Source organism: Equus quagga, unplaced genomic scaffold (genome assembly GCF_021613505.1).
Source record: "Equus quagga isolate Etosha38 unplaced genomic scaffold, UCLA_HA_Equagga_1.0 HiC_scaffold_35_RagTag, whole genome shotgun sequence".
Lineage (NCBI taxonomy): Eukaryota > Metazoa > Chordata > Mammalia > Perissodactyla > Equidae > Equus > Equus quagga.
The window spans coordinates 1,134,533-1,154,611 of record NW_025793616.1 but is presented as its reverse complement, the minus strand read 5'-3'; the positions used below and the strand labels follow the sequence as shown (position 1 = coordinate 1,154,611).

At 37.0% G+C, this 20,079-nt stretch overlaps 1 protein-coding gene across 1 annotated transcript in view; it reads right to left on the bottom strand.

The window, feature by feature from the left end:
- The window catches only part of LOC124232230 (neuroligin-4, X-linked-like), a 220,590-nt gene that overhangs the window by 81,910 nt on the left and 118,601 nt on the right, over nucleotides 1–20,079 (bottom strand). The gene's annotated exons all lie outside the window — the stretch shown is intronic.

Here is a 20,079-nt window from a genome sequence, read left to right as displayed (position 1 = left end):
GAAGTGCCCAAGCTAGGATTCAAATCCAGGGAGTATGGCTTCAAAATCTGTCCTATTGGTTCCTGAAGTTTCAAAACTTCCTCCGGGAAGGTGCTTAATGGGCACCAGTAAACATCCCCATATCTAAAACAAGGTTTCTCAACTTCAACAGTAGTGACATCATGGATTGAATGACCATTATTAAGGGCTATTCTGTGAATGGAAGGATGTTTAGCAGCATCCTTGGTTCTCTAGCCACTAGATGACTCTCCCTGACTTCAAATTGTGACAACCAAAAACGCCTCCACACATATCCAAATCTCCCTTTGGAGGAAAACTCATCCCAAGTTGAGAGCTAATGGCCTAGAATAATCATCCAATAAATGAGTAGGACAATGCTTTGACTTAGAGCATGTTGGCACTGTTGACTTTTGGAATCAGATAAGTTTTTTGGGGAGTTGTCCTGTGAACTGAAGGATGTTTTGAAGCATCCCTGGCATCCACCTGATGGATGACAGTAGCCCTCTCCACTCTCATACTGACAACCAGAAATGTCTCCCAACATTGTCAACCTGTGGGAGGCACAATCACCCATGGAAGAGAGCCATGGTTCTTAATCAAGGAGATAGTCCAAAGATACAAAACTTTCTAAGAGTCTTAAGCCTGGCTCTTCCATCTTTAACTCATCAGCCTCATTCAGGTTTTAACAGACAGAGAAAAGAATATGCCAGGGAGCGGGGCGGTTTAAGACTCTGGGGGGTTCCTAGAGAGGGGGCCCTGTGAGCTGTTATGGTGATGGAGCCAAAGATGGACCTTCTAAAAAGAAGCCTTCTTTGGTCATCTAGAAACAGACACTGCTCAAGAGAAACAACTCTAAAGACGAGGTTAGTCCAAATGGATAGATCCATCAGAACAAAGTTATGGATGGGAGTCTTCATTAGAAGAGAATTAACCCAGGTCAAATGAACTGCAGTTGGTAGGACCCACCACAGAACCCTGGAAATCATAAATGCCTCTAAAGTAAAATTCAGTTGTAGACAACTACTGTTCTCAGAGGATGGAAGCTCAGATTTTAACTCTACAGGTCATGTAAGTTTGCCTTTTTTCCTCATTTCCACTCTCCTCTTGACGAAGAAAGAAGTCAACATCACCCTCTTTTTGCTGAATATTTGCCCAATCTTTGTCTGGTGCCAGAAATGAAAGTGAAAAAAAGAAGAGACAGGAGTGACATGAGCAGCACAGCAGAGTGAGCAGTTTTCTTTGTCTCTCCCTCTTCGAACTACAAATAATTGGACATTCATTGGTCAACAAATGATATCCACACAGCACCTCAGGGCACCTGAGGGAACCGTGCTGCTATACTCGGAAGGTGAATGGACTCCCCTCCACCGATGGAGGTGGAGATAGGTGAAAAGTCTCTGACGAGCAGACAGGCTAGTGCCTTCAAGTGACTCTCTACCTGCCGATACGCTCATAGCATTGCCATGGTACTGAGGGCAGGCACGTGCAGCCACAAGGAAAGCCTCTGCTCAGTGTTTGTGGACAGGCCTGGTAATCACAAGGCTGGGAGGACCCGGGGCAGAAGTAGCACAGCTGGGTGAGATAACCACAGGCTGCAGTAGATAGCTCTGCTGTGCCCTATAGAGGACAAGTGAGGTCCTTCAAGACCTGATGGTTGCAGAGCTGTGAGTCTAAGTGAACCTGCTCCCGACCACTGTGAAAGCTCATAACACCACTGCAGACCCTAAGGAGGGAGTGTGTCTAGGTGGTCTGCAAGAGCAGGCAGCAGCAACCTGAAACCACCTTGTTGCTGTCCCCACAGCTCATGAGAGACCCTACAGGGTCCCTGCAATCACGAGGAGAAGCCTAGTCTGAGTCAGGGACAGCTGATAGGGATCCTGGTCAGTGAAGATTACATAGCTACTGCCCCCTCCTCCACCAGTAGAAGCAAGTGGAAGCATAACCAAATTCTGTCTCTGGGCTGAGGCATAAATCCATACCATCAAGCAGTACAAAAAATATATTAAGTCTCGAGAACAGAATGAAAATGACAAGTACCCAGAAAACAATCTCAAAGACACTGCAATCTATAACCTAACAACAATGAATTCAAAACAGCTATCATTAAAAAAATCTCAATGAGTTAAAAGACAATATACATAGACAACTCAATAAGTTCAGGAGTTTTGTTACAAAAGAGCTTGACAGTAAAAGAAAAACCAATCAGAAATGTTGTAGATGAAGAACACAATGGAGGAGATTAAGAAAAATCTGGACTATCTGGAAAGTAAAGTCGATAACACGGAAGACAGAATTAGCAATTTGCAGGACAGAAATATAAATATCTGACTCATTTAGGAAATGAAATATAAGGACTATAGGTATCACAGAGGAAGAAGAGAAGGAGAACAGGGCAGAAAGCTTGTTCAAAGAAATAATGGCTGAGAACTTCCCAAACCTGGGGAAAGAGATGGAACTCCACATGACAGAAGCTAATAGATCTCCAAACTTAATCAATGTAAAAAGACCAACCCCAAGGCGTATAGTGATGAAGCTTGCAAAAGTCAACGACAGAGAAAATATTAAGGGAAGTGAAGCAGAAGAAAATAACCTACAAAAGAACCCCCATAAGGCTTCCAGCAGATATCTCAGCAGATACCTTACCAGCTAGAAGAGAGTGGAATGATATATTCAAGACTCTGAAGGACAAAATCTTGCAGCCAAGAATACTGTCCAGTGAAAATATCCTTCAAATATGATGGAGAAATAAAAACTTTCCCAGATAAACAAAAGTTAAGGGAGTTCATCACCACATGACCCCCACTACAAGAAATGCTCAGGAAGACCCTCATACCTGAAAAAAAGAAAAGAAAAGGGGTTACAAAACCCAGAGCTAAGGAGATAAGTAGAAAGACAAAATCAGAATGTTGCAGCTTTCCATCAGAACAGGTTAGCAAAGGCTAAGTAGAACATTAAAGATAAAAGGAAGGGAAACACCAAGAATAAATATAGTCTTGTCATTTTAACCACAAACTCACTACACAAGAATGAAGAAAAAAAAAAAAAGATCTGACAATAACAACCCAGAAGGGGAAGAGGCAAGGGATGGAACAGTTTAATCTAAGGAAATAAGAGGCTATCAGAAAATGGACTATCTCATCTATGAGGTGTTTTATACAAACCACATGGTAACCACTAAACAAACAAAAAGAATAAGGACGCAAATTACAAATAAGAAGAAAGCCAATATAGAAAGCTACCTACCTGAATTGGTAGTCCAAAATTCATGGGACAAGAAACAAAGGAAATGCAAGAGAAGTGGAGAACAAGCAATAAAAAGGCAGCATTAGGCCCCCACATTTCAATAATCACTCTAAATGTAAATGGATTGAACTCTCAAATCAAAAGACACAAAGTGGCAGGATGGCTTAAGAAACAACACCCAACCATATGGTGCCTCCAGGAAACATACCTCAGCCCCAAAGACACACACAGACTTAGAGTGAGGGATAGAGGATGATACTGCAAGCTGATAATGAACATAAGAAAGCAGATGTTACCATACTTATATCAGAAAAATTGAACTTCAAGGCAAAACAGGTAAAGAGAGACAATGAGGGGCAGTTTATAATGATAAAAGGAACACTCCACCAAGAAGACATAATACTTATAAATATATATGTACCAAACACAGGCACACCAAAGTACATAAAGCAACTATTAACAAAACTAAAAGGAGATATTAACAACAATACAATAATATTAAGGGACCTCAATCCACCCCACTAACACCAATGGATAGCTTATCCAGACAGAAAGTCAACAAAGAAATTGTAATATTAAATGATAAACTAGACCAGATGGACTTAATAGATATATATAGAACACTCCATCCAAAAACAGCAGGTTACACATTCTTCCCAAGTGCACATGGAACATTCTCAAGGATAGACCATATGTTGGGCAACAAAGCAAGCCTCAACGAATTCAAGAGGGTCAAAATAAAATCAAGCATCTTTTCTGACCATAATACTATGAAACTAGAAATCAACTACATGAATAAAATTGAGAAAGGGGCAAAAATGTGGACATTAAACAACCTGCTACCAAACAACCAATGGATCATTGAAGTAATTCAAGGAAAAATCAAACATTATCTGGAGACAAATGAAAATGAAACCATTCCTTACCAACTCATTTGGGATGCAGGAAAAGCAGTCCAAAGCGGGAAATTCATTGCAATGCAGGCTCACCTCAATAAACAAAAAAAATCTCAGGTAAGCAATCTCAAACGACTCCTAACAGAATTAGAAAAAGAACAACAAACAAAGCCAAACTCACTAGAAGGAGGGAAATAATAAAAATTAGAGTAAAAATAGATGAAATTGAAACAAACAAAACAGTAGAAAGGATCAATGAAACAAATAGCTGATTCTTTGAGAAAATAAACAAACATGACAAACTTTAGCCAGGCTCACTAAGAAAAAAAGAGAGAATACTCAAATAAATAAAATTAGAAATGAAAGAGGAGAAATCACAACAGATATCACAGAAATGCAAAAGATTATAGGAGAACATTATGAAAAATTATACGCCATCAAATTGGACAACCTAGAAGAAATGGATAAATTCTTAGACTCTTACCACATCCCAAAACTGAAGCAGGAAGAAATAGAGAGTCTGAATAGATCAATCAAAGAAATTGAAACAGTCATCAAAAACCTCCCAAAAAATAAAGGTCCAGGAGCAGATGGCTTCTCTGGAGAATTCTACCAAACCTTCAAAGAAGATTTAATACCTATCCTTCTCAAACTATTCCAGAAAATTGAGGAAGATGGAGCACTTCCTAACACATTCGATAAAGCCAACATCACCTTCATCCAAAAACCAGATGAGGACAAGAAAAAGAAGGAAAACTACAGGCCAATATCACTGATGATATTATGAACATCGATGCAAAAATCCTCAACAAAATTCCTGCAAACCGAATACAAGGATACATTAAAAAGATCACACACCATGATGAAGTGAGATTTATACCAGGGATACAGGTATTGTTCATCCACAAGTCAATCAACATGATACACCACATTAACAAAATGAGAAACAAAAACCGTATGATCATCTCAATAGATAGAGAGAAAGCATTCAACAAGATGCAACATCCATTTATGATAAAAACTCTCAATAAAATGCATATAGAAGGAAATTACCTCAACATAAAAAAGGCCATATATGACAAACCCACAGCCAACATCATACTCAATGGGCAAAAAATGAAAGCCATAACTCTGAGAACAGTAACAAGACAAAGGTGTCTACTCCCACCATTCTTATTCAACACTGTATGAGAGTTTTGGGCCAGAATAATTAGGTAGGAAAAAGAAATAAAAGGAATCCAAATAGGCGATGAAAAAGTGACACTCCTGCTCTTTGCAGATGACATGATCTTATATATAGAAAACACCAAAGAGTTCATTGGAAAACTGTTAGAAATAATCAAGAGCTTCAGTAAAGTTGCAGAGTATAAAATCAACTTACATAAACCAATAGCATTTCTATAATAATGAATTAACAGCAAAAGAACTCAAGAACACAATCCCATTCACAATCACAACAAAAAGAATAAAATACCTTTGGGTAAATTTAACCAAGCAAGTGGAAGAGCCATACGACGAAAACCACAAGACTTTCCAGAAAGAAATTGATGTCGACATAAAGAGATGGAAAGACCTTCCATGCACATGGATTGGAAGCATAAAGATAGTAAACATAGTTAACATGTCCCTACTACCTACATCAATCTACAGATTCAATGCAATCCCAATCAGAATCCCAGTGACATTCTTTACAGAAATAGAACAAAGAATCCTAAAATTCATAAGGAGCAACAGAGGACCCCAAATTGTTAAAGAAACCTGAGAAAAAAGAACAAAGCTGGAGGCATCACAATCCCTGACTTCAAAACATACTACAAAGCTACAGTAATCCAAACTGCATGGTATTGGTACAAAAACAGGGGCACAGATCAATGGAACAGAACTGAAAACCCAGAAATAAAACCACACATCTATGCACAGCTAATGTTTGACAAAAGAGCTGAGGGCCTACAATGGAGAAAAGAAAGTCTTTTCAACAAACGATGCTGGAAAAACTGGACAGCCACATGTAAAAGAATGAGCATTGACCATTCTTTTTCACCATTCACAAAAATAAACTAAAAATGGATCAAAGACCTAAAGGTAAGACCTGAAACCGTAAGGCTTCTAGAAGAAAATATAAACAGTACACTCTTTGACTGCAGTATCGAAAGGATCTTTTCAGACGCAATGTCTTCTCAGACAAGGGAAACAACAGAATGAATAAACAAATGGGACTGGATCAGACTAAAGTGCTTCTTCAATGAAAGGGAAAACAGGATCGAAACGAAAAAACAACCCACCACTTGGGGAAAAGTATTTGCAAGTCACATATCAGACAAAGGGTTAATCTCCATAATATATAAAGAACTCACACAGCTGAATGAGAAAAAGTCAAACAACCTGATCAAAAAATGGGTAGGGGACATGAACAGACACTTCTCCAAAGAAGATATAAGGATGGCCAATGGACACATGAAAAGATGCTCAATATCACTAATCATCAGGGAAATGCAAATCAAAACTACACTAAGATATCACCTTACACCTGTTAGAATGGCAAAAATATCCAAAATCAAGAGTGACAAATGTTGGAGAGGTTGTGGAGAAGTAGGAACCCCCATACACTGTTGGTGGGGCTACAAACTGGTGCAGCCACTATGGAAAACTGTTGCTGACGAAATGAATACACGATCACTGGTTGCTGTGCAGTAGTCTTCTCCTCTATATCCCGAGCTAGCCGGGCTCTTTATTCTTCTAGCCCCTAAACAAAGCCGGCCTTTTGCCAAAGCAGTGAGTCAGCGACCTAAACCTGTGCAAGCGTCCCAAAATAATGACCTTTCCCCTACACATCTGTTCATAACAGGTTCCTTCATAATGTTTCAAACTCCCAAGATCCCAGGCTTGCTCCTTTTGAGGAGCTGTTAAAACATTCTTGTTTGCAAGCAATGTTTTCCCTGGGGCCTTGTGAGTTCACCAGGCAGAACATTCTGTTTGCAGAAAAGTCCAGCCAGTCTTGTGGATGTCTCGCGTGCAAGAACAGCCACATTTCATGCCAGGTCTCATTCAGAAAACAGTACAGAGATTTCTCAAAAAATTAAAAATAGAAACACCATATGACCCACCCATCCCACTAGTGCGTATCTATCCAAAGAGCTTGAAACCAGCCATTCCAAAAGTCCCATGCACCCCTATGTTAATATCAGCATTATTTACAATAGCCGAGACATGGATGCAACCTAACTACCCATCAATTGATATTTGGATAAAGAAGATATGGTAATACATACAATGGAATGCTACTTAGCCATAAAAATGATAAAACCGTACCATTCACAACAACATGTATGGACCTTGAGGGTATTATGTTGAGTGAAATAAGCCAGATAGGAAAGACAATCTGTATCACTCCACTCATGTAGTAGTTAAACATGTAGACAAAGAGAACTGATTAGTGGCTACCAGGGGAAATGGGAGGTGGGGGGTGGGCCCAAAGGGTGAAGTGGTGCACCTGCAACATGACTGACAATAATGTACAACTGAAATTTCACAGGGTTGTAGACTATCATAACCTTAAGAAAAAGTTAGAAAAAAAAAAAGAGAGAGAGAGAGAAACTGCGGTAGACTGAATTGGATAGTTCTGATCTGTGAGTGGCTAGAATTGCTATGCCTCATGCCTGCTATTTCAAAGATGAGGAAGCAGTCTACAGAATGCATTGAAATTTAAGCTATGGAAAATATAAATTTCCTTATCACTTAACCTATACTGAATAGCATTAGTTTTTACTTTACTGGAAACTGTTTTGGGTATCTATCTACAGGAGGATGGATAACTACTAACTACTAATGGGGTACTTTACACCAGACACCTACTAAGCACTGAGGGTTGGAATAAGACAACCCATGTGGTCCCTTGAATACCTTAGTCTCCTTTTAGCTGTCTTTTTAACATAATTATAATAAAGATTATATATCCCTCAACAAAACCAAACTGGTGGCTGTGTTGTGTCTTCTGCTATGTAGAATCTCACCATCAGACCTACCCATGAGACCTAGTAGTACAAGGATAATTTCATGTATCCTATGTCCCTTCTCTAAGATGCTTAGCAGATCTACAGAGACCATGAGATTGTCAGCTCAGTGGGAAAAGCCTCCAATATTCTGGCTAAGCTCTATAGAATGTCTTGCCTCCAACAGGGCTTATAAATAATTCTACCTGTTGGCAACATGGGAATCATGATGCAGACACTAGGGATGGCTGGATGGCAGACAGATAACACATTCACTATATTTTCACAATCCTTGTGAGCTAAGCACACTTATTGAGTGTCTCAATTCTAAAAATGTCTGAAGATGTACATATCATCACTATGTGTGTACATACCACTACTAAGAACTTAGTAAATCAGCAATAACAAAAATCATACCTTCTTTTTCTTTATTCTGTTTTTGGAAGATCAGCCCTGAGCTAACATCTGTTGTCAATCTTCCTCCTTTTTTATTTTCTCACCCTCCCCAAAGTCCCAAATGTAACATGAGTGCTAATGCATTTTGCAAAGTGGAAACTGAGTTCTGTAGTGTATAGCTGGAGAGGTCTGATCTCATCTAGGTAAGATGCTGACCAACAGCAAGACTTGGCCAGAGTTTAGGAATGAAGAGTGTATTTGGCTTTACCTAATACATAGATACTGGTTTGGGAACCAGCTGGCAAATGAACTGATGCTGAAGACAAAGGACACAAATTTTAGCGGACAGGACAAAAGAATTCTAAGGAGCTCCATGTAAAACACCAAAGATGCTCAACTTCAAAGAAGCTATGTTTGAGGGGGCATCAAGAAAGTGCTTCAATGAACAGGATTGGGCATCAGGCAGGGGTGGAACATCAGGTGGCTCTAGAATGAAAACAATGCATCTTGTTCTTTTGATCAGCAAGTGTCCCTTCTGATTTCCCCAACATCTACACCAATGACCATCTCCTTTTTTCTGAGACCTTGGATTGTAGCTCTTAATTCAAGAGGAAGTCAATATGCACCCGCTGTTTACACAAATCCATGAAGGCAGTGCCATCTATCAGACTGTATTTCTGTGAATGAAACCCTCTGTCTTATACTTAAAATTTATGTAAGCCTAGAACATACCTTTATTCATCATGCATTACATGCATAGATAGATAAAAGCATCCTGTCAAAGTGAAAAATAGTTAACCATCAAAGTGGCAACTGAGTTACTTCCAAAAGGATTCCCTCAAAAGTCAGACCCAGTTTAGTCTTCAAGACAGTGCCTTCATTGACATAAAGAAAAAGAAATCAAAATGAAATCAATAAAGCTTATCTGATGTCTACAGTTGTCCTAGAATCTCAGTTCTCAGCCTGTGGTTCAGGGTAGCCCCCTCAAGGTAAGAGTCTATCTTGGATGAATGTGTCTGGGACTTCCCTTTCGTCCTTACTTTTCGTCCAGCTTTTGCTGCCAAGTCCAATTTCTGTTATTTTTCTCCCCACTCCAGTCACTTAATTACTGGAAGATACCAGAGGGAGAAAGATCTATTTCCCACAGCAATGGGCTATGGGATGTGATTCATGGGATAAGGAAAAACCATTCTTTTGAAGCTGTGTCAGAGGTAATTAGAGAGTGACATTTTCAAGTACAATGTCCAAAGAATCCAACCCTGTGGACCTGCCCTCAGAAATAACAGTAAAAATCCAGGTCTCTTTTGTAACAGTTAATGAGGCAGGACCATGGAGGAGAACAGATAGTAATTGTATAGATGATAATTTCCTCGTAAAGATTTATCATGTTTATGCAAAAAGCCTGAAAGAAAATACTGTGTAATAAGATAATGTGGTTATTACAAGTCCAATTTGTTGCTCCTGTATAAGTTGTATGGGACTTGAAATTCTTTTTCTTGGAGTGTCTACTTTTTTAGGTGGTGGGAGAAAGTGTTGGATTATACAGAGTCAGATGCTGAGAATATTATATATGTATGTCATATATATATAAATATATTCTATTTAATATATAAAATATATATACATTGATATATTATATATAAATACATTTTATATGCATACATATAAAATGTACAAAATATGCAAAATATAAGATGTTATATATGAATTATACATACACAGATATATAAGAAGGCTCAGGAAAGTGTTATATGTATTAATAAACATTATATATATTTTATATATATTACTTGGAAAAAATATACATTTTATATATATATATACACTACATATTGTCATATATACATATATATGTATGTATATTTAATATATATGCTATATATTTATATATACATGTATGTATATATAGTATATATACCTATACATAAGTTCATATAGTATATATAGCATCTAGACATATATGCATATATATCTACATATATATATACAAAATTTTCCCAGTCTTCTGCCTGAGCTACTATTTCTTCTACAGTCTACTGAAATACCCTAACTTCTGCAACCTACTCTTAATTTACTACCCAAAAATATGTCCCTGCACAAAACAATTTCCTCTTACCTGCAGCTGGATCATGAACATTCTCATATGCAATGGGATAGAGAAAGGAGAGGCTTGGAGCTGGTCCTGTGGGAGTCAGGTGTGAGCACTGATGAATCATTCTAGTGGCTCTGTGTGGAACAGGCATGAGAGGGATGTGTTTGGAGAATAAAAAGGACCCATTTAAAAGGATGTTGATATTAGATTGTGTGGGAAGACGGACAAGGGAAGAGGGTGGAGAGGTGCAGGCAGGGTAGGGAGGAGGGAGAGACTGCATGAACACCCAGAAACTAAAATCTGCACTTTGGAATTCTTTCTCACAAGCTGTAAGTGGCTTTAAAAAGTTTGCTGAATTTTCATAACTAGAAAGAAATTGCAAAAAGGATAAAAGTAAAGTCTTTACTTTCATCCAGAGATGTGATCTGTGAATACAGGGATTTATAGTTTACATTCTTTTTAATAGATATAAATATTATTTAAATATGAAATTAAGATCACATAATATACACTGATTAATTTGAATTAATAAATTATTAAAAATTATTTTATTGGTTTCAAGTTGTCTTACAATGTGTAAATTTTAGGTGTACTTCACTACACTATTTTGGCTTTTTAAAACTTGGATGCATATTTTGAAAATTTTCTTTTGTTTTTCTAACTTGGTAGTCTTTCTCCAGTAAAAGTCTCTTAAAACTCCCTTTATCTCATGGAAAAACATAAATTAACAAAATTGAACCAAGAAAAAGTTAGAATACTTAGAGCAATAACCAGAAAGAGTGAGGGATTGGGGGTGGGGAGAGTGGAATGAAAAAGTTATCAAAGAATTATCTACAATAAATTCTTTTAGGTCTAGACCCATTTTGACAGACGACCCCTTTCAAAGTGTGGAATCATTCCATGTAAAGTACTGCGGAACATTGAAAGGAAGAAGAGTTTGAATGACAAAAATTTTAATTCCTTTTGTCAAGGACTAGCCAAGTATATGATTTGGGGCATATGACTCATGCTATTCAAACTTGGGTTTAACCACTGTAAAATTAAGATAGAAATAATCGCTAAAATTTATTTAGCCTTTGCTTGTGGCAGGCATCCTTATGAGCAATTTCTGTGTAATAACTATTTTAATTCTCACAGAGAATAAAAGAAGTTTTATTATCTACATTCTACCGATAAGAAAATGAGGCCCAGAGAGGGTAAGTAAATTTCTCAGTGTCACAGAGCTCATGAGGCCATAACACAATACCAATCTTACCACAGGTAAAGGCAAAAAGTTGGGGAGAGACACTTTTGAGCTGCCCCAATCTACCTTTGCTTAATGCTACATCTTGAAGCTATTTGGATTTCTTCTGATATTCTGTGTAACACACTCTTATTTAGGAATCTCAACATATAAAATCTGATGCGGATCTTTTTATCATATGCCCTATAGTGCCTTTTAAGAACAGTTTTATTCAAACACATTTCTCAGAACTAGCACTATTTGTAAAGAACTCTTTACTAACACTATTCCAAGGTGCAAAAATGACTTCCTATCAAATTAAAATATGTTAAAATGTTTTGAAAATGTGCCGAAAAATTATTTCCAGTTTCTCATGATTCATCAAAGCATAGTGGATTTTTTTTCTCCAGAAGCTAAAGTAGAATAATCCTGTGTCAGTTGCATTACAAAAATATAGAAAACAAAAATCAAAAAACAGATAATTTTGTTGGCCTAATTATTTAGAAAATATGAGATTCTTGACAACAAATAAATGTAAAATAAATAGATAAGTCGATATAGCAAGCAGTTTTAAAAATATTTTACCATAAATAAACATTTTACATGGTGCATTTAGAATCTTTGGTTTTAATTGTCATAGTCCCATTTTAACAAAACGCAAGTACATATATCTGTATCAGGGGATTATGTTGAAAACTCTGCATAATTTGCCTTCACAGTGCTGTAGAAATTACTGTGTCTTTCTGCCTTCTATTCATGAACACACTCTTCTCCCTGCTTATAGAGAAGGCTTCCCAGCAACAGTTTCTAGCACTGAGCTTTAAAGTAAAGAAAAATCCTAACTGGCACCAAGGTGGTGCTGACCCAACCCTCACTTCTCCCATCGATCTTTCCTCATTAGTCAGGAGCAGCTGGTTCTGCAAGAGGAGAAATATGTACATAGTTCTTTCTACATTTTTCCCACTAGTGCTATTTGCTCACCAGCCCTGCTTACACTTTGAACACTCCTCTGATTGCATAAGCTCTCCCAGCATTGTTTAAATGTGATAGGAATATTTATCACGCTAAGGAAACCTCAGTATAAAGTTCTGTGTCTAAGAATCTTAAAGCTGCCAATCACCTTGTTTCCTAATCCAGTCGTCTTAAAATCTTTAAGCATATTTTTGATGACCTAAGCTATACTAATATTTTTTAAATAGTTATACTATTATTGTCGTTTTCACAACCTTGTCCAAGACGAGCTGTGTTAACTCACCAGAAATAAGAGAACATAGGATTAACTTGTTGGATAATTAAAGTTTACTTGTATACGCTTCTGGCTTTCAAAAACTAGAATCACATACAATTGAAATCTAATGTTAAATGCATGAGAATCAGGTCTAATGACTGAAAGTAAATTCCAAGATTTCTTTTGTCCATATTATTCTTTTGCATTTCATGTTGTTCTTTAAACTTAAAGAGTACAAATCAAATGCACATGAACGTATCCTTTGGCTTTCAAGTGTATGTATAATATCTGCATGTTGCAATATTCTTGCCAGCTCTTGTTGAATGTCAGACCCTTCTCCAGAAAGTTGCTGACAAGTAGTGGTTGCCATTGGAAGGAAACAAGAAGTAGAAGAAAGAGGTAGTTGTACAGAACTCAGCCAAGGCTCTGCAGTTAATGTGGTACCTTCAACCTAGGAAGACTTGCCCCAAATTGTCAAAATCAGAGAACAAATTGTTCAGTATTGTCAGGTCTTAATCAGCCACAGAAAATACAACAATAACATGAAAAGTCAAAGACACTAGTATTGACCATCCCCATCCAAGCAAGGTCCCGGAAAGTGGTGGTCTGTGGTGTACATGGTACTCATAATACCCTCATCCCTAGAACGCAGGTGTCACCTGCCAATCAGTTATGGCAGTGCATTCCCTCGTGAAATCTGCAAATCTCTTTTTTCAGCATACTTCAATTCTAAGGTAGGTCTGATTAAAATTAGAGCCTGCCAGAGCATGTGCTGACCATGCATGATGTCTCATTTCTGCAACAATTATAATTTTGGGTTTCAGTTTCTTAGACAAAATCTAGCTCTTAATAGTCTATACTCCACTCAAAAGTCTCTGTTGAGACTTCAGCACTGCCTCCTGCTTCCATGGGCCTTGGGATATGTTTCTCAGATTATTCCATTCTCAGTTATCCAAGAAAGAGAAAAGCAGTCCATGATAACAGGCTGCTGGCCAGATGCTACCACTCAAGCATGACTGGGTACCGGCTTTGCCCATACAGCTAGGCTGTAGTATTCTCCTGTGGAACATACACCATTTCATGGGACAGCAACATCAGGCAAAACCACTAAATGATATTCAATGGTTCTTTGCCAGTTACAGCATAGGCCCCATCCAATTTTTCCTCCTTTTTGATAACCATCACAGAATTACCCCCATTTCCTAACAGTCTCCACTCCAAAGCCACAATTAGCTTCCTTGGATCTTCCTATATTCACATATGCAAGCCCACAATCCTATAAGTCCTTCCTGGCCCTCTTATTAAACAACTCCAATGGTGTGCATTCTCCCTTGTTGCAATAACAATCCCAACTTTGTTCAAGTAGAGAGCTATCTTTAGTAGCATCTGTTTGAAGACCACTGATATACCATCTGAGAAAATAAAGATAATAATGTTCTCGTAGGGTTTTTGTAAGAATGAAATACGATAATATTTGCAACTACTGGAGAAAGCTCTTGGAAGTTACCCAATGGGGGACAAATATGGTATTATTCTTAGTATATGAGTCTATGGAGAAATGTGTTAGCTGCTATTTGCATCCTTAAGTGAAATAAATCTACTGTATGTTGGGGACAAGAAAACACACTTGCCCACAGAATCTACAGGATCTCACAAGCTGTTTTAAACTCACCAAAAATTATGCCACTTAGTGAGGTCCTCTCACTCAGCTTTTCTCTAACATCAAACTTTCTCTCAAATTTTGACACAAATTAATTAGAACATGTGCTATACATAGCCCAAAGCATTAGCATCAACTCTATAGATGATACTATATTCTTGCTGAGATTAACACATGCAGGACAGCTCCTACATCTTCCAGCAGGCTCTGTAATATTAAGGCAAATGGTTTGATTAATTAGAGAAGAAGCGTAAGGGCCCTAAGTTTATAAAATAAGGTTTTTTACCTAAAAAAAAAAGTCCTGGCTGACCACAACTACTAAGGAAACATGTCTGAATAGTTCCCACGTGGCTCTGGAGTTAAACCACTTGGATTCCAGTTACATCTCCCAAGATCACAGCTAGGTTGCTACTGGGAATGCACTCAACCCCTCTGAGACATGGGGTACTGTTTGGTAAAGGAAAGAAAATGGCATCTTCTCTTTTTATTGTTTTTGTGGACTGAATGGAACATCAAAAGCAAAGATCCTTACAACAGGACTGGGTGAAAGAGTGGAAGATGTCATTATAATTAGTACTCAGTGTTAACATAATTTTGAAACACTTAAGGCTGTAGCTATTCCTTCTTAGACTTTGCTATGTATCATAGGCTTCAAGAAGGTAGATATCATCAAAAATAAAAAGAGAAAATCCTTTTTACTAAATAATTTTACCATACAAAAAGCAAGCAAGTTATCATAAAGGGGGTGGTTAATTACTTTGTCTGTTAGAGGATATAAATTATAACATTCTAATGTATTGAGTTGGAATATACACAAAATATGTAAACTTTAAAAAAAATCTTAATAAGTTAGCATAGCAAGGATGTTATAATATTATTGATTATTGGGATGTTTTTGCCTTTTTGTTGTTGTTTTGTTTTAACTTTTTGTTTCTCATTGGAATCTTTCTCCCTAAAAAATATTTTGGACATTGTGTCTTTTTTAGACTGTCAAGTCGTGCATAATTTTTAGTAAATCATGTTAATTGTGTTATAGTTTTTTCATTCTCATCTATCTAACCTGAAATTTCTATAATGTCTGTTTGATTTGGCCAGCAAACCCATACAGGCAGCAAAATTTCTTCACTCTTATCTTTTCGTCTCTTTAGATCAGATAGACATCTTAATTTTTAGAATAAAGATCAATTCCATCTTGGAATACAGTTTGGTAAATTCAAACATATGCTATCCATGCCCCTTCACAGGCATTCTACAAGTTTACATGATGAGTCTGACATATGGATTGTGTCTGAGAGGGAACCTTCAAATACTTGGCAGGCACTGAGCATTCAGGAAATACTGAATGCTGACTCAGATAATAGTTAAGTACATCTAAAAGGATGTTTTATCCAAAGAAATCTCCTGCCACAGCATACCAGGATTCTCATCTATGAAATGACTTCAAGATTCATCCTCTTACTTCTGAGCAAGAAGACATTCTAAACTTTGATTTTTAACCCCAGAAATATTTACGTGTATGGTGCTCTTGAGTGAAATCAGCAGGAGCATTTAGCCATGCAAAAGTTACCATGTAAACTATGTAAACCAAACCAAAGGGAGTGAAGAGATAATAGGGCCTATAGTTAATATAGAATAGGTAGAAATACGTGTGGTTCACTTTTCATACTTCACTAAGAAATAGTATAATCTAATGTGACTTAATATGAAAGATACAGGCTATCATCAAGAGAAGAGAGTCCTAAATTTCTTACAGCAAATTACTGATTCATGGATCACGATTATAGACAGTAATGAGATGTCCACCCGCTGAATGTGGGCTCTGATGAAAGGAATATTTGCTTGTTTTAGATCTGAGAACATTGAAGTAAAAAGTGTTTCATTTGGGGATAAAAAATCCACATCCCTGATGTGGACCCTCTCCGAAACAACTAGAAGAATGACTGGAGACCCTGGAAAATTTTTTGACAGCTATGGACTTTGAACATGAAAACCACCAAATGTATGTTGAGGTAAGCACCATGTCTTGCCAGAGTCCTTGGGAAGGCAAATTAGTGGCTAATTAAACTGAGTATAAACCAAAACCCTGTGAAAGAAATTAAGTGGATACTTTTTGATATGCACATGACGAGATCTAATTTACCTCCTGAAATGTCCAGTTTAATCTTGATGCTTCAGTCTGACACTCATTTTAGGTGGTCTACATTTATCTGGAAAGAGCTTTATTCTGTAAATCTTTGGAAACAGAAAACACAGGGAACAAGAACTTCATTAGACCCAAGAGTTTTCTGTTTTTAAAACCCATCTCGTGCTGGCCCGGGCAGAAAGAGCAAATTGGCATTGCTTAATGTTAAGTGATACACATCCAAAACAGAGTACATTACATTCTATTTTCTTATTGTGGAAGTTGTTAGATTTTGTTTTATAACGTTGTTTTAAGACAAAGGCAAATTTCACAAAATGTTCACTTCACTTCTAAAGGATAGGGAATATATAAAATTAATTAGCTAAGAAATTTGTGAAGAACTAACAGGATATGTGTTTGTTTATTTGCTGCATTGAGCTGGAGGCTCCCTAACATCAGAGAACATATGCAGTTAGTTGCCTCTTACAAACCATCATGCCACATGGTAGGAACTCAACAGGAATTTGTGTTAAATGCATGAGAGGAGACTTAAAACAATTAAACATTTTTAAAAACTTGAAACAAACTTTTTGTGTTCCACACCAAAAGCAAATACAAAACTGCATTTATTGATAATGAAAGCTGTCTTTCTTTATGGACTCATGTTCATTTACAGTAGAACCATATTTAAATAAAATTGAAGGGAATGATGAAGACAAAATATGTCACAATGTCCTAGATGTTTCTCAAAATGGATACTATTCATTTAGATGAGAATGAAAGTATCCCTAGTCAAAAATAGAGGGAAGTATTTCAGGCACATCTACTCATGGAAAAAATACAAGGTATACCAGGGAAATGGAACCAACAATGTTTCATTTGATGCCATGGTAGAAGAAGCGGTAGAAAAGGAAATGAGAAAGAAATGAGAGAAGCATAAAGAGTGGGTGAACAAGTGCTTTTCTTTCTCTATCACTTAACATTAAGCAATGCCAATTTGCTCTTTCTGCCCGGGCCAGCACGAGATGGGTTTTAAAAACAGAAAACTCTTGGGTCTAATGAAGTTCTTGTTCCCTGTGTTTTCTGTTTCCAAAGATTTACAGAATAAAGCTCTTTCCAGATAAATGTAGACCACCTAAAATGAGTGTCAGACTGAAGCATCAAGATTAAACTGGACATTTCAGGAGGTAAATTAGATCTCGTCATGTGCATATCAAAAAGTATCCACTGTCAGGCTAGGATTTCAGTCTGGCAAAAAAATGGCATTTGGATCAAGGGTTAGACATTTCAGGAACCACTCAAGATTACATATCCTGATATAACAATATAGTTGCCATTTTCAGTTATATTTTACCTTCAGACTACTAGTGAAGGTTTTTAAAAAATTTTTGTTTAAAAAGCAAATACTTCACAAGAGTCACACCAAAAATCCAAGACAAAGCTATGATGCAGATCCTGTAATGATGAATATACCCTGGATTCTCTTACTGTATGATGCACTATAGTGTTGCATTTGCAAATGAAATGCATTCTTACAAAAAAATGGACAATTACATTTCTTGGGCAATGATATTTAAGGTCATGTCAACAGTGGCTAAGACCACTAAACATGTCTTAAGTGAGTACCAAGTGTCCTAGGTTATTATAAAAGTTTTTGAGATGTGATGCATCTCTAAATGGCAGTCTTTGTTCTCCTAAAGTAGCATTTATGCTCTGGTGTGGAGCCCTGATGGTTGTCCTCAGGGCCCAATTGGCCATGGCTAGCTCTTATGTGGGAGGTCCTTGAACTGTTCTCAAGGCCATAGGTTAAAAATTATGAGAAATTAACTTGGGTTTAAGGGATGGAAATAGGGCCACCTTTTGTCTTACACTGATGTGAGGAAAGAAAATGCAAAGGCAAATTACTAATAGCTTAAGAAGCAACTGAAAATATGATAAAAATATAAATACTAAATCCAAAAGTGCAATAACAATTCTATTAATGAAAATCATCTATTTAGTCAAGAGTCACAAATTTTGTTATAACTCAAGTAAAGGTAAGTAGCAACTTTGGCATTTGGCTCAAAAACAGAATAATTTGAGGATTATTAAGAATATATTAAGAAAAGACAGAAAAGTCCAGATCAAAATTGAATCTCAAATGATGTTATCACTTTGAAAATAAGTTTATCTTCACAAATGGATTTCATTTGAATTCTGTTGCTGTTGAGGAATATTGCCCCGGAGCTAACACCTGTTGCCAATCTTCCTCTTTTTGCTTGAGGAAGATTGTTGCCTAGTTAACGTCTATGCCAGTCTTCCTCTATTTTGTATGTAGGATGCCATCTCAGAGTGCCTTGATGAGCAGTGCATAGGTCCACAGCCAGGATCCAAACTTGTGAACACTGGACTGCCAAAGTAGAGCATGAACTTAACCACTATGTCATCAGGTACGCTGCAATCCTGTGCTGTTTTACCGACCTTTATTTAAATGGTGCTTAACTGTGGCTTTGTAACAAGAAATTATATGGCATTAATAAATGACTAGCAAATTTCACTTTCCTTTCCTTTGTTAAAAGTTATCATTTTAATGAACTACAGGAAATGGATATGATGTGCTAACTACTGAAAGATGAGTTAAAACTCTTTCCCTTAAAGAATAATCCCTATTTTAAAATAATTAGTTAGGATACCACAACGTTTTTTTACCCCCAGAAACAGCAACAACTGTCCAATTGATATATATCAGTAAATGTTTAAAATCATGACTTTAGCAAGGCTGATGGTCATTTATATGTACAATTTGAGTTGACAATGAATTCATTGTTGATTCTTAAGGAATTAAAGTGAGGGTGAACAATGTTAAATACAAATAATCTGTACATTTTTTTCAAATTCTGAGCCATTTACATTTATGTGTAAGTCTAATAATTACAGTAAGAAAACACCATTTGCTAACAAAACAGCGGAAGCAGATGTAAAATGAAACATGTACGTGTGAGCCAGGGGCCCTATAAGTGGCATCCTCACAACATGGGAATGCTGCATGAATGCCTGATGGAATGGATAGGATTGACAAGTGGTTTTATATAAAATTATTTCTTTTCTACAAAGTCATAGCTTTAAGGAAATTTCTTAAATTAGGTCAATTTGAGGAGTTGACGTGGTAAAAGATAATGTTTGATGCTATGGTAAAAATGTCTCTGATTGTAGCAGAAAGGAAAAAAGAGATTCTTGGGGACAGTTTTGTTT